The sequence below is a fragment of the Protopterus annectens genome, chromosome 6.part0 (genome assembly GCF_019279795.1).
Source record: "Protopterus annectens isolate FY-2018-M chromosome 6.part0, PAN1.0, whole genome shotgun sequence".
In the NCBI taxonomy this organism is placed as follows: domain Eukaryota; kingdom Metazoa; phylum Chordata; order Ceratodontiformes; family Protopteridae; genus Protopterus; species Protopterus annectens.
Genome location: NC_056737.1, coordinates 1,955,259,500 through 1,955,275,322, shown reverse-complemented (window position 1 = coordinate 1,955,275,322; position 15,823 = coordinate 1,955,259,500).

The window sequence follows — 15,823 nt, the reverse complement described above, 5'->3', positions numbered from 1 at the left end:
GTAATGTGTTGTTAAGCCAATTAAACCAGATTACATGTGTCCAGTGGACACATGTGCAAAATGGACAGCTATGTACGAGGCGACTTTTTTTGTGGGAACAGATTGCCCTTTTTTTTTTCTTTTATAAGGTGAGAATGGGATGTTGGAGAAGGATAGTAGATATATTTGGGGAGGTGGGTTGGGTAAGAAGACAGACAAGACAGCAGACATGGGCTGTATATGACACATGTGGGGATAAACACCTTGGACGGGGAGGGTGGTTGGGAATCGGACACCCACCAGCCCCCAAATGGATACAGTGGAACTGAGGTCCCCACCCATGGGCAGTCACCACTACACCTTCACGGCCTCAAAGGTGGCTGTGCTGGGGATTGAGCAGAAGAGGCAGGCTGATCCTCAAGATGTGCCACATGGCCATCAAACTGGGATAGCAGATCTCTAAACTCCTTTCAAAGTTCACTACGTACCAATCTCCAGACCTGACTACAGGGGACAGTATCCTGTCCACACCCGCTCCCAGGGGGGATGGGCCCCATCCCCTGAGGCAGTTCCACTTAAAGGTGGTGCAGGACCAGCGGATGAGGTGTTGGGTCCCAGTCATGCTGGGGCCCAGTGCCATAGCCAGTTGAGGCAGGACAGAAAGATCCGTTGGGATCACCCTTCCCAGATATGCTATGGTGTTGCAGTTTTATAACATATGTTTGTTAGACAAGAAAAACACATTCCAGGATTAGTTATAACAGCATGCATAAGTATTCCCATTAACCAAAAACAACAGATTTGGAACAGTTGCATAGCAAACAGAACACATACATATATAGAATCACAGTGGGCATTATAATGGCATGCAGGTTATATTGATAGCAATAGGCCACCAGTGATAGTATTTGAACAGGGAACATTAATAGTCAAACATTTAAATATTTGTAGCACAATAGGACACATGTCCCAACAGTAGGTTTAGTGAAAAACATACCCATTAATTTATGTGTTTAGATTATTGGTGCAGATAGGGTGGGAGAGAGAGAGAGATGTCAATTGACAATGGTATAGGCTTCAATTGCTCACAACCTTAATGATTATTGCTCTAATCATTACTTTCCAAGTATTACCTCACTTTACATCGACCTATGGCCATGGGTTGGGCAGTGTTATGTTTGTACACAGTGTATAATTACAGCCTTATTACAGCTAATTTATATCTTTTCTTACCTGTCAGATCTGTGGAGGAAGTTTCGGTTAACACTACCTGACTGTTTCTACCCTTATTCACAAAGCCAGGGTTATATATGTGCACTCATACTGTGTGTGTGTGTGTGTGTGTGTGTGTGTGTGTGTGTGTGTGTGTGTGTGTGTGTGTGTGTGTGTGTGTGTGTGTGTGCGCGCTACTGCCATACTCTGCCTTGATTTCTATCAGTCACCCTGGGTGTGGGCAGCAGTGACCACTAGCTGTGACCACGTGAGACTTGAGGGACATTTCTTGGAGGAGACTACTTGGTGTATGTACTTATCTTGCTGTCATTTGCAGCCTTGGGGTTGGACCATGGGTATTGTACACAGTGTATAAGTACAGCCTTCTTACAGCTAAGATATACCTTTTGTTACCTGCAGACCTGTGGAGGAAATTTCTGTTAACAGTACCTGACTGTTTCTACACATATTTGCATATTCCTGGGTGAAATTATGCATACAGCTTACTACCACTCCCAGGATTCAAACCGTGTCTGTTTGTGCAAAAAAAAAACACAACAAAGTTTGCATTTCATCAGAATGAGCTATTGAGAAACTGTTGTTGCCTACTTGACTGTTTTCTACCTAATACTCACTTGGTTGTAAAATCTGACTTTGTAATTCTGACATTCATGCATGGCAGATAGTTCGTATACTGTGTATTCATACTTTGACATAGTACACTCTGGAAAACACTGGTTAACACAACATTACTATTCATGTATCAGATCTTAGTGCATGGAACATTTCATATAGTTTATCTCCTGTTTTACAACTCCACAATCTTTGTCAGATGAGCCTTGATTATGTACTGCTTTCAGAGCTATAGTTGCTGTGCAGAAACTGTACACATTTCGATTCATATCACAACATGCCAAAGTAAACACAACCAGTCCAGGGTTTTAACTTTTATTGATAGGTACTGACACTTTTATTGATATATACCCTGTATGACATTATTACTCTGCTAATGTCTCGTTTATTCTGTACAAACCATACCCATTTTAAATACTGACAGGTGACATTTTACTCCTTTCTGTTTGCTTGCCCTGAATATTACAAGCTAAATTTGTACTCAGCAGCCTCACAATGCAGCCTTAGCAGCCTGCTGGCATGGATGTCCATGTTTGTGACACTCTCATCTGCAGCTGTACAGGAGATAGAGAAACATTTATGCATACATATAAATCACAACACAGGCTGGACTTTGGAAAACCCTTATTGATACTGATACTTACACACAGCTGGGAAATTCCTCACCCATGAATCTTGGACCCACTGATCTAAGAGCTCCCTCTTCCTTCGCTTCAAGTCAGCAAAGTGGTACCGGACCTGCTCACCTGTCTGAAGGATGCCAGTGGCACTGGTGAGATCACGTGCGAAATAGTCCCAGGCCTCCACTTTGCATTGGGAGCCCTGGTACTGGTCCTGCAGCAGTCTACCTTCATGGTCTTGTACTAGAAGTCCAACCATTACCCTGGACACTTGAATGCCCCAGCGCTGCACCTGAAAGCACACATCTTCTCCAACACCAGCCATAGTGTCTGCAGTGATTAGGTACAACTAGTTATGGTTGTATCCCCACCTGCAGAGTTTAAATAAGGCTGATTCCCCACCCTTTGCCATGATTGGATAATTTTGACTGTGCTGAGCTAAGCCAGCTGACGGGCAAACCCGCTGAGCTAAGGTAAGCATTGCTTAAAGGGCTAGATGCTAAGCACTGCTTACCAATGCGCAAATCTGCTTAGCTATGCTAATTCTTGTGTAGCATTTATATTTAAGCAATGTTTACACTGGCTAAGCAAGGCTGAGCACAACTTAGCATTGTTCAGCTTTAAGTTTATGCACTATCAGGATTGTGGGGTTCATTCCTTATTAGTCACATGTTATGATATGTATGTTGACCTTCCATAACATCCCTTTATGTGCTTTCATGACATTACATTTTGTGTGACTATAAGCTATGGGACACTTGTGTTTATATGGGGGTTTCACAACTTTATTACACTGACGCCTCACATTTGGACCTACTTCGCTACTCTGGTGTTCAAATATATATTCGCTACCTAATTATAAAACAATGTGTACTGCTTTCACATATAACATTGAAATGTCTTCATTGGGGATCAAACTATGAAGTACTGCATGTAAAGCAGATGCTCTAACCACTACACTATCACACATTGCAAATTTCAGCTGTATATTTCATTTAGCTCCTTTTGATGTGTAAGCTATGCTGAGCATAGCTGCATGACATGCACACCCGCTCTTCTATGCTTAAACTTTATTGTGGACAGAAAAAAAAAATTAAATATGTGTTTTATTTGTATTTACTGTAGGGTTATGCACATTGCTTTCTGCATCTTAGGGCAGGACATCTGGACAACTACATCATATATGGGGGAATTGGTTTAAATGTCCCTCTCAGGAACATGCATACTTATTTGGTATGCCAGCATGTAGACTGGCAACCATTCTGGACATTATCTGTGCTGGACCATTGTGGGAGGCTGTGCTTTTCTGTTACTTTATTATTTTGTCCACAGACACTGTTATGTTGACATAACAATGTCCGCGGACACTGTAGATGCTTTAGAATTGCTGTATGGCACTTCTGGAGTGCAGGGGGCATGTGTACTGTGCTAGCAATTTTCAGACACACCCCCAGTGCTCATACATGGATCATGTCTGTGCAGTGAATAAAGCAGCTCGTGTTCATGAATATGCAAGGCGCTGCTGTTCTACATGGGTACGATCCCCATCATGCAGGAATAGCACTATTCCTGCATGGAGTTTAATGAATCCAGGTGCATGATTTTTCAGCATGTTGCTAATATACAAAATAGATCACTTCATGACAATTGCTAGAAAAAAAAGTATTTATGCACTTTTACTGGAATGCTGTGTGTTATACAACAAAACTATTCATAGTAGTTGAGGTATCTTTACAAGAAGTTGGAGTAATTGTTTCACTTCCCATATATTGACAGATTCTACTGCAGTCTTTTTGTAAGTTTTGACAGACAAGTGACAATTCCTCTTAAACCTTTCCAAAGCAAAGTCTGCAACTAAGCACTTTTTACACAACTCTTGATGCATGCACTAATATACAGGTCTGCAAAGTACCATGCTGAAATATGTTTCCATTGTTATTACATAACAGTGATGGTAGTTTCTGTTTCATAGGTCAGTATATCTGAAAAATGCCTGACATCTACAATACAAATAAAACTTATAGATGTCATTATAAATTATTGGGCAAATATACTGATTGATAAGATGCATAAGTATATCCAGAGAGCTTTGTTCTCCATTTTATGGAAAATTACAGAAATTATATCACCATAAAAGGATAATTCACTTTTATTCTAATATACAATCAGGAAGAGACCACTTTGTCAATTGCAATTTGAAGAACCCTTTAGACTAGCAGATGTGCAAAACATGATAGTTACATAACTCTGAAGCTTGAAAAATCATGATTTTAGATGACAAAAGCATTACTATGGAAACTGCTCTGATTTGAGCTCTAGTCGATTAGTTTGCCCTCTGCATGTCTTTTCACTTGTCAATGTGTTGTTGAGGTCAATGAAACAGACCACCTTAGAGTTAATAAGATATAGAAAATGTGTATATTAGAAAGTTTAATATGAGTTCAAAAACCCGAGCAGACCATTAGTATATTAGCAATATGCTTATAAAGAAAACGTAACACATTCATTTGTAGAGTAACTGCTTTTCCCTTCTTTTTTGCTGTCACTATTTCTGTCATTATCCATGAAGCCTTTCTTTGGGTAAAAGAACACACGTAAGAGTTTCTGAATATACACTAACAGCATATGTTCTAACTAAAAAATACGCATCCCACTGCAAAAGTACGGTATACAAAAACTTAGCAAATTATCAGTTTCACAACAGCACCTAAAATACAGTTCCTCTCGCAAGTGAATTAAGCTGGAAAATTAGTTCTGATATACCAAAAAAAATAATAAGAAATAAAACTAATGACACAATATTGAAAAATAAGGTTTACATATTTGTAAATATATAACTTTAGAGCTGATAAAACTTTGGAAATGGAAATAGACTAGGACAGGTGCTATTTTTTCAAAAAAATAATGTTGTATTAAAATTGTTTTAGAAAACCATTCAGGAATGAATACATCAGCAATTAATGCAGTCTGAAATCACCCTGGTTTAGTGATATGTGTATGTTAAAATGCTTCCTTTAAGATCTCTAAAACGGGTCTGTATCATCTATTCGAAATTCCAAAATGTCGAACACCATATGTTCGAACTTGGAATTTCGAATATTGAAAACAATGAAAGCTTAGAATAGTGAATTTTTCCCAGTGAAAAAAAATTGCTGTTCTGAGAAATATACACATAACACAAGCACACCAAAATAAATAAACCACACACCTACATTTAACAAAACCGAACCCCACACTAAATCACACATACATTACTAGCTATCCACTTACGTTAACCCGTACCCTAACGTCCATAACTATCGCACACATACCCTACGAATCTATACACAAACAAATTAATACACACACATACAGTTAACAAAACACAACCATACACTACACCATATATACATTACTAACTATCCACTTACCTTAACGCGCACCCTAACCCTAAGGTCTGTAACTCTTGCACCACAGTGGAGGAAATAGCGAAGCCACCGAACGGCCCACAGAAATCTTGCCCTAGGTAAGATTTCAATGTTCCGGGGCTTCGCTATTTTCACCATTCAATATTTTGTGTTCGATATTTTCACATTCAGCATTTTACCTCTTCGGAATTTTGATACAGACCCTCTAAAACAATATGTTCTGATGTTGATATTATGTTAACTGCTGAATAAAAGAAAAAAATAGCAAATTAGGATATTTTGAGAAGGTATACCATTTTATTACAATGCAAAATATATGAACAGGAATGCATATAGTTAGTTTGCAAAACAGAAATGACAAAGCTACTTTGCATCTACATTAAAGCTTTTAGCTTCAAAACCTTAGCATTTGATTCTTTTGTAAATAGTGTTTATAAATTTTTCATATTGCATAAGCTGATTAAAACTTCAGTTAACTCTACAATGTAAAGAATTTCTCATACTGGGCACTTAACTATATTTTCCTTGGTGTTACATTACTCTAATATTGCTGTACACATTAATTTACGCTGACACTGTCTCTATTCCATACTTCATGCATTTTATTTATTTGCTTACTTTCCTCAGCTAAAGCTGACAGTGATCAGTTGTAATCATCGCTCTACCCCAGTTATCAAATTTAAATAAAATAGAATAAATTAATAAATACATACATACATAAACTAATACAAAACTCTGGTACTGACTAACACTGCAGAAAATGAAAGGCTACTCATCAGGAGCATGCCTGAGTTCTGATTAAAATGTGATTCTATCTCTCTCTCTCTTGCTATCTATTTCTCTATTTTTCTGTTTATCTATATTATATGCCTGAAATATCATCTCACTACAGTGATTTATCTGTACTTGTTATTTTAAAACTTTTGAAAGTATTATTAACTTTGTTATTTAGTTTGTTGTAATTTTCTGAAGTAGCCTTAGTGCCGAATTTCATGAGGGTTATTTTCTGTTTAAAATGCATAGAGGTAACTTATTAAATAATGCCACAAACATGAAATTCATTATTATGCAAATGACAACCTCTAAACAGATTTGTTAATTGCACCTCATTTGCATAATTAATGAACTCTCAAATGAATAATGCCTTTGCAGATTTGTGCTCCATTGTTTTAAAATAAATTATAAAATACATGTCAAATGAAGAATGCTTCTTCTAAGATTCCCATAGCTTTGTTGGAAAATTAATTACAAAATGCTGTCAAATTAAAATTAGTGTGTAGTCTTTACAATATTATTTTTAAATCAATCATTAAATACTGTATTTGCCAGTGCTATAAAAACAAATAACTCATTTTTCTAACATATATGAAATAAAAATTGCATTTTTAACAAGATTCATTTGTTTTAAATGCCATCAATATTTTCAACTTCTAGTATGTATTCTATTCTTTATACAGCTGTATTTTGTGAAACACAGTGTGTAAAATGACTGAGATTGATTTAATTTTATTGGCATGACTTTCCAAAGTTGCCATTGATGAATGAGCTCCATAGAAGAGCTCTACTGTTATACATGTCCTTTAATGATGGGGGTAACAGGACTGCAGTACTTCCTTTTTGATCTTAATATGATTAATGGCCAAGATGTTGAAACATAATGTAGTTATCTTAAATTGAGTGGCCACTGGATTGTGTTCTGAATAAACTATACTAGGTTAAACAATGAAAACAGCAAACAAAGCATAACATGGTTACTTTTTTCTGGAGATTCAGAGACATCAAGAAATATTACTTATTATAACATTTTATTAAAAATACTTAAGTAAAAAAGCAGCTATGTAAGTTTATTATTACCCTACATTTTAACTTTTAGCTCTGAGCAAAATTTGAAAATACAACATATTAGCTAACTGTGCAAGAATTAGAGGAAGTATGAAAACACTTACTTTATATTATTAAAGAAAAATATTACACCCCATTGCAAACTAAACTGAATAGATAGGCAATTGATTACCTGTTGTCTAACAGCCTCATTAGTTCACCTACATTCACTGGTCTGAGAGTATCATTATAAAAGAATACAAAGCATATGATGTGGTACATAAATGTTTCATCTTCATCAAGATTAATTTATTCAACGTGCTTATAAATACCTTCAATCTACATAATTCATTACATAAATATAGGGTAAAAGGGACAGGGAAGTTAAACATTTCAGTGATTATTTCCTTGCACTCTCTCTGTACATTATGAATATTAGAGTTTTATGCTTTAATTACAGTGCACTAATATTAATAATCTTTCTTGACTATGGTCTGTGAATGCATTCTCATTAACTGACCTGAGGAGAGGGACTTACTGAGCACCCTGGTACTCATTCTTATTTCTGTATGCTGACATGCATGTAAATCTATGGTTGTTCAGATTGTACTGAAATAGCAGGGATGAGTAACTGTTCACAATATTGACAAAATGCTGCACAAATTTTGTACTGTTTATTGGTGACTTATCCTGTATAGATAAATGTACTGTGAAAGAAGCTAATAACATCTCTAGGCCATAAAAATTGCCACTGTTATTTATTTCCCATCTTAATCTATCTCATTTTATGGCTAATAATGATCAAATAGAACTACATCTCAAACATTTTTGCTGCGTCGGTGTTCTCTAAACTCTAATCAGGGAATGCTATAATGACACCTTGTTGTCCTTGAGTCTCTCAGGAATGTGATGCTTTCATGATCCTGACTTAATTCAACAAAGCTTCATTATGGAAGTACAGATTTTTCCTTCTTCAAGCCAAAGGTAACTTTGTATGTTTACCCATACAGTTTTCCTACATGCTAATAATTTCACCTCTGTGCCCTTACTCCTTTGTCCTATCCATGCTCAAAGTGACCACACTGCCTTCTAAAACAGCCCTTCTGTATCTCCACTCATCCTGATTTACATTTCCTGTATTAACTACCTTCCTGTTTCACATTCCTTTCAAGTAACTGCTCCACAGCTGCCCAATCTACCCCTATGAAGGGCATGCCACTACGATATATTGTGGATTTATCACCATTATGCCATACAAGTGTTTAGATTTTAACTTTTACCATTGAGTTATGCTACGATAACCACTTTTTCATTCCAGGAGGAGTGATGTAGTTTTATGATGACCCAATAACCTCATGTTCCTCTCATTCTTGATGTCCTTCCATTCACTATCATGACTTTTAAGGTTTCCATACTGAATACTTGATTGCCACAGATTCACTTTAGAAGATTGAAAACCCATAACATTGAAATTCAAAAAACTGAGACCAAAAACTTGAAAATTCAAACCACTGAAAACTCAAAACACTTAATCCCATAACATTGAAAAAACTTAGGAAATCAACATGTGCTATATACCAGCACAACTATATACAGAAACAAATAAAAAACAAACCATATTACACTTCTTCAAATATAAGCAGGGGGACAAGCCCCCCTTCACCCCCCATGTGGGGGGCAAGCCCCCACACCTGCTGCTACTTAAATATATCAATTCCTAAATTGCACTACACAGAACAAAACGGCAACCATACCATTCCACGCTTCATGCCAGCCTGTAGTATAGTGCAATCACAGAGCTGATATAATTAAGTAGCAGGGGGTGTGGGGGTGCAGCCCCCTACATGAGGGTGCAGGAGGACTTGCTACCCAGCTTATATTTGGAGAAGTGTAATATGGTTTGTTTTTTTTATTTGTTTCTGTATGTAGTTGTGCTGGCATATATTAAATATTGGTTTCCTATGTATCTTTTCAATGTTATGGGATTCAAAGTTTTAGGTTTTCAGTGTTTTGAATTTTCAAGATTTTGGTTTCAATGTTTTGAATTTCAGTGTTATGGGCTTTTGATGTTCTAAAGTGAATCCATTGCCACATAGTGGATCAGAGCAATGGTCTGTTTTAGATCCTGGCCTGACTATTCACTACTGCAGTGAAAGTTTACCTTCTACATACCTCTTCAGCTTCCAATCTGCTGGAGGTTGTATTCAGTAAGAAGTATCTCCAGTACTAGAAGCTCCACAACAAACTCTTAATATCCACAGATCACAGGCCAAAGGAGGATGCACCCTTTTTAACCCCAGCCACTGCTAACTGCTTTTTAATCAACTGTTTAATCCTCAGATGCCTTCATTAGCTATATGTTCTATTAGGTTTCTGATTTTCCCACTATGTAACCTGAAGGCCTCAATGAAAACCAGGTATAGCGGGTCAGCAGAATGTAACAGATTGATTTCTGCTCTGCACCCATCAAAATACTTCATCTGCTTAAGTAAGTCCTGTTCTCTTTAAAGTACCAGCAATTCTAAACCTGACACTAATTACCAGCTAAAAAGCTAACTAACCTGTCATTCAGCTACTTTTACATTATTTTGCTGGACATGTCATTGAGCATTAGACCTGAAATGGCAGTTTTTCACTATAATCATACCCACATAGTTGTGGAAACTTGTAAAGCTTGCTATCAGTGTCCTTTCCAGGCTGAAAACATCACTGTGTCATAGCATTTTCAGAATTTTCTATGCAAGCAGCGCTGTGCCATCCAGTTAGCCCAGTTTTTCTATATAAAGAGGAGAGAGGGGCATCAGCTTGCAGACGTAATTATCTCACTTTATTTCCTTGACAATTTTTAGTACCTATGTTGGGCACTTTGCCAAGCCTTGCATGCATAAAAATACTGCAAATACAAAGCTGATAATTAAAATCCTGACCAGTCAGTTCAAGGCAACCATTTCCAGCAACAATTAGTCAATTAAAGTAAGCCTTGTTTTAAAAATGCATATATATTAACATATTTAAATATCTCAAATTAACTTTGGCATGTTAAATTCCATTAAGATTAAAACTGGCATAAATAAAACTGGCACACAAAAACATGATTACAGCATTGGCACTAGATATATTAATTCACTACTAAAACAAAATTCACATAAGTACATTTAATAGTAAGACACACACCCAACCACAACTTAGAACATTATATAATGAAATGCATGTTTTTTTTTTTTTTTTGGTTTACAAAGAACCCTTGTGTATAATGCAATTTTTAAAGGGAATTTCTTAATTAAGCCCACCAACCATATGAGTACCCATGGCTCATCGCCAGAATGTTACCGTTTCACAATAAGTCATCCATGTCAGCATAACAAAAAAGCTTCTGTCAAATGGAACACAAAGATATGTGTACTAACATTCGCTTGAATGTGTCTATGTACAGCAGCATGCTTATTTTAAGTGCAGTGTATTAAGTATCATGTTTCTTGAAAGACTATTTCTGTTTTTTGTGTGTAATGCTTTGCACATGCAGCTGGCCCCATTGCAATATGCAAGAATTGTAATGTTTATGAATTCATATTCACTGCCTCTTTAAAGGTAATCTTATCGATAAACAGGCAATATCAGAGAACTGCACAACGTAAACAAAGTATGACTGCTTTACTGTCTTTCATTCTTGTTAGAACCATATCCTTTAATCCTCCTGAACACATTGGCATGTGCAAGTCCTCCTTTCTTGCATCACTCTGAAACTTCAAACTATTTAATATAGTGTCCCATTGCCACTGTACATCAGCTATTTACATTTGAATATGTGTGTTCCATCAAAACTCGCATCTTTGCTGACTTTATAATGTGTATGCAAACTGTGAAGTCTCTGCAGTGCTATTTAAGTAATGCAACCTTCACATATTCCTCTGTTCACAAGCCATAACATTTCCCTTATGTAAAGCATCTATCCTATACTGCCTATTGAAACCAAGGACATGCAATCCATCTTATGTAAATATCCTAGATAATCTTTTGAAACCCCAGACATACAATATCATCTTGCTTGATAAAGACAGTCACTTGTTCTATTGTATGAAGATGGCATAAAGTTCTGACTGGTGTGTCGTGTGTTATTCCACAAAATATGATAGGAGTAGTGAGAGAAAAATAAAATGGATGGACACAAGGGGTAGCCAACGTCCTGCTTCTTCGTGTAGGCTTTACTATAAATAAAAGGCATCATCACCCAATGACTTTGACTTCTTTTCAGCACATATTTCTGGTAACAACAAATGCTCATTTCTGTAAGAAGCTAACTTATCAGGCAAACAATATTTATAGACTAAGTACTAAAAAACTCTCAAGAAGTTCATAAAGATGGATGGCATCACAAAGACTCCTCAGATTCTCAAAACTTCTTTGCAATCATACTAAGCATCCCACTTTATGTAGATAATTTTATCCTTTAGAAAAATATAAATAAATGCAATAATCCTGAGATGAACATAAAAGGGAGTCAAAAATAAACTAGTATGTTTGCCTGGATGGTTATGCCATATTTTTTTGGGACCATAGCCTGGCATTACTTATATTGTTACAAATTTTGCATGATATTATAAAGTTCAGGCTATAAAGCATGCTATACACCATTGTTTACATTTTGATGTTTTCTCTTCACATGTTGCTTAAGGCCTTACTCTCTATCCTAGCAGCAGTGCCTGCATTTATCCCATAATTCAGTGGATAACTTCTTGCTTGCATTGCATGTGTAAGGTATCATGCTTCATGCAAACCAGATCATATATGCTAAAATCTGCTCATATAAGCTTTAGCATATCTAATCATATGCATAAAATAAGTACATTTTAAAGTATTCATCTATTTCCATCTGGTTCCATGCTTACCAGTTAGCCCTACCTTTCCAGCTTCTCCACTCTCCCACTTCTTTCCCAGATGTGAAAGTCCTGTGCTCCACTCATTCCTCCAGGTAACAGCCAAGTGAACTTGGAATGGTAGTTGTCATTTTCCCTTCAGAGATCACATCCTCTAACAAATGAGCCATCTCTGTGACAGCTTGTGAGCTCTGCTATATCTGCTCAAAGAGGGCACATGCCCAGTACCACACATGCCACATCCCTAGTAAGTGGCATTCATACCACACTTGTCAATGCCCTGATAAATGACACTTCTAATATACATGCCAGTTCCTTGGTAAGTGGCACTCCTACCACACATGCTAACTCCCTGGTGAGTTGAACTTCAACCACACACAACCTCTCCCTCATAAATGGCACTGCCACCACACATGCCAGCTCCTTGACAAGCGGCACTCCTACCACACATACTGACTCCCTGGTATGTAGCACTGCAGCCACGCATGACAGGTCCTTGGTATGTGGCACTCCTACCACACAAGTAAACTTCCTGGAAAAAGACACTCCTACCACACAAGCAAAGGCCCTGGTGAGTGGCACTCCTACCATACATGCAAACTCTCTAGTAAGTGGTACTCCTACCATATATGTCAGCTACTCTGTAAGTGGCACTCCTACCAGAAATGCCAGCTCCCTGGCAAGTGATACTCCTAACAAGCATGTCATCTCCATGGTAAGTGGCAATCCTACCACACATGCAAGCTCTCTGTTATGTAGTACTCCTACCTTTTTCCTTTTTCCTTAAAGCTTTGAATTATGTTCCATTAATGCAGTCATGGAGAATGTTCATCAATACATACTGATTGTGCTTTCTTTCCCTATATATTTTCAGTAACTTTTTCCTTCATTAAATGTAATTGTTCTGTACATCCATGCATGCCTCAGTTTTATAGTCCCCCTTAAACTCTGCTTTCTAAAAGTAATCCCTAAGAAATAAAAAAATATTAAAGGACATTAAGTACTCACTATTTTGCATTCTACACAAGAAACTATGATGATTTTAATAACAAAAAAAAAAAAAAACACACCAATACATCAAGAATATATTCTTTAAAAACTTTCTGAAGGTGAAAAGCCATTTTGCAAATTGCATTCACTCCTTGCAAGGTAACAGCCACAGCAATAGCTTGTATGGGATTACTGTGAATTCATTTTGCAATAATCTTCACTTTACAGTCACTTAGATTGTATAGGATTAGTGTCATTCAATTTCATTAACCTGTAATAAGGATTTAACTTATTGTTTTCCTTTTTTTAATCTACAATAACCAAGGTCACACGGATTATGATGAGATTTAGATTCTTGCATGTACTGAAAACTTTTTAAGCATTCATTATCATGCTTTTAATGACCTTGAATAAAAGGGTCATAATACAAATCTTCCATTTCATTTTCATTCCTTATAATACACAATCTAGGAGTAAAGCACTGAGAAAGTCTGGTGCTTTTTAAAAGGAGTGCTTTTGCTAAGCTTTCTTGAAAGTATTTCATGCTTTTATAGCTTGTGAGTGGAACAAGAAGGTAACCCTTTGCATGGCTTTATATTGCTCTTAGTGAAAACATTTTATTTTGGGCTTGACTTGGTTGTGGAAAGCAAGATAAAAATGATGAATTATTTGTGACTATAAAATACATATATATATATATATATATATATATATATATATATATCTATATATATATATATACATACATATATATATATATATATATATATATGAATTCAGTGAATGCAGCATACTTTGCTTCAACAATAACATATTAATTATCTGAAGGTAATCCTCATAACACTTTCCCTGTAGAGCATTTAAAAATTATATAAAATGTGTTGCAACAGAATTTACAATTCTGGAGGCAGCAATTATAGATATGGTCATAATTTGTAGGTAGATAGATGGTATGTTGTTCAAGAGACCAGTACAGAGTCTAGCCCAATCATCTCCTAATTGCCCTAGAACAGTGTCTTGCTAAGTAACTTTCTTAGAAGCACCTAGTAGGTAGATGGAGACAGAGGTAAACAAACCTGGACTATAGGGTATGCATCTTGTTAACAGCCTGTTGCCTTAATCCTCTGGAGTAACTGCTATATGTACTTCTTCTTCTCCCACTCTTGATATATATGTATGCATATTTTTTTTACCAGCTTTGACATGTTACAAATGTTGTGATTGTATGGCCTGAGCATCAGTGGTCACATTTGTATCTCCCAAACAGTTGGACAGTTATCAGAGATACAATGGAAGTATTGCATCAGAAAACCTCACATCTTTCAATAATACTTTAGACAGAGATCGTGAATGGTTGAAAATTTTGAGAGCATCAAAAAAAATATGAGATCAGATGGACTTATTTCAAAGCTTCAGTGTATGATGATGCCAAGGGACCTCAAAAGTGGTCATAAAAAAAAAAAAACAATCTTGAGAATATTTAAAGTGTCCCTATTTGTGGGCCTCTTGTCTCCCCATTATTTATGGCTTTGTCCAGATTTCTGAATAAAATCCAGTACGGCATTTGAAACACAGCCAATCTTTATTAAAATAAAAAACAAGTAGGTGAGCGCTTTCATGAGTGAAATACCCACTTCATCAGACCTTAATACAAGATTTTTTGTAAGTGTATCTTATATAAAACTTTTGAAACTATAAGAACCAATGACAATAAGTAAAACACATTACATCATTCAATTGTGTAACTTCTTCAAAGGGCAATTATAAAATACACTTGTTAAGAGGTACAGATTTCTTACTCTAAGAGGATGAAAGGTATGACATACACACAAACACACACACACACACACACACACACACACACACACACACGCACACGCACACGCACACGCACACACACACACACACACACACACACACATGCACGCATGCACGCACACACACAAACACACAAACACACACACACACACTGACAGCAAATGAGCGATCCCAATAAAAATCTCAACAAAGGAACAAAAATAGGAATGGAGTTTAAATATTGCTCTTATAAACTTAGTTCTTTTATATATAGTATAATAACTATATATAAAACTTAATACGCTATGTTATCTTCATTTTACAGGTCAAGTATGTTTTGTGGTTACAGATGAATTTTATTTGGTAGGAGAAAGGCCAACATGGCTCTTTTGATAGTGAAGGTTGCAGACCCCTGATCTAGGCCATGCAAACCCCCTTTTAAGTAGAGCTCCAAGAAAAAACAAGATTCATAAATGTAAAGCATTTATGT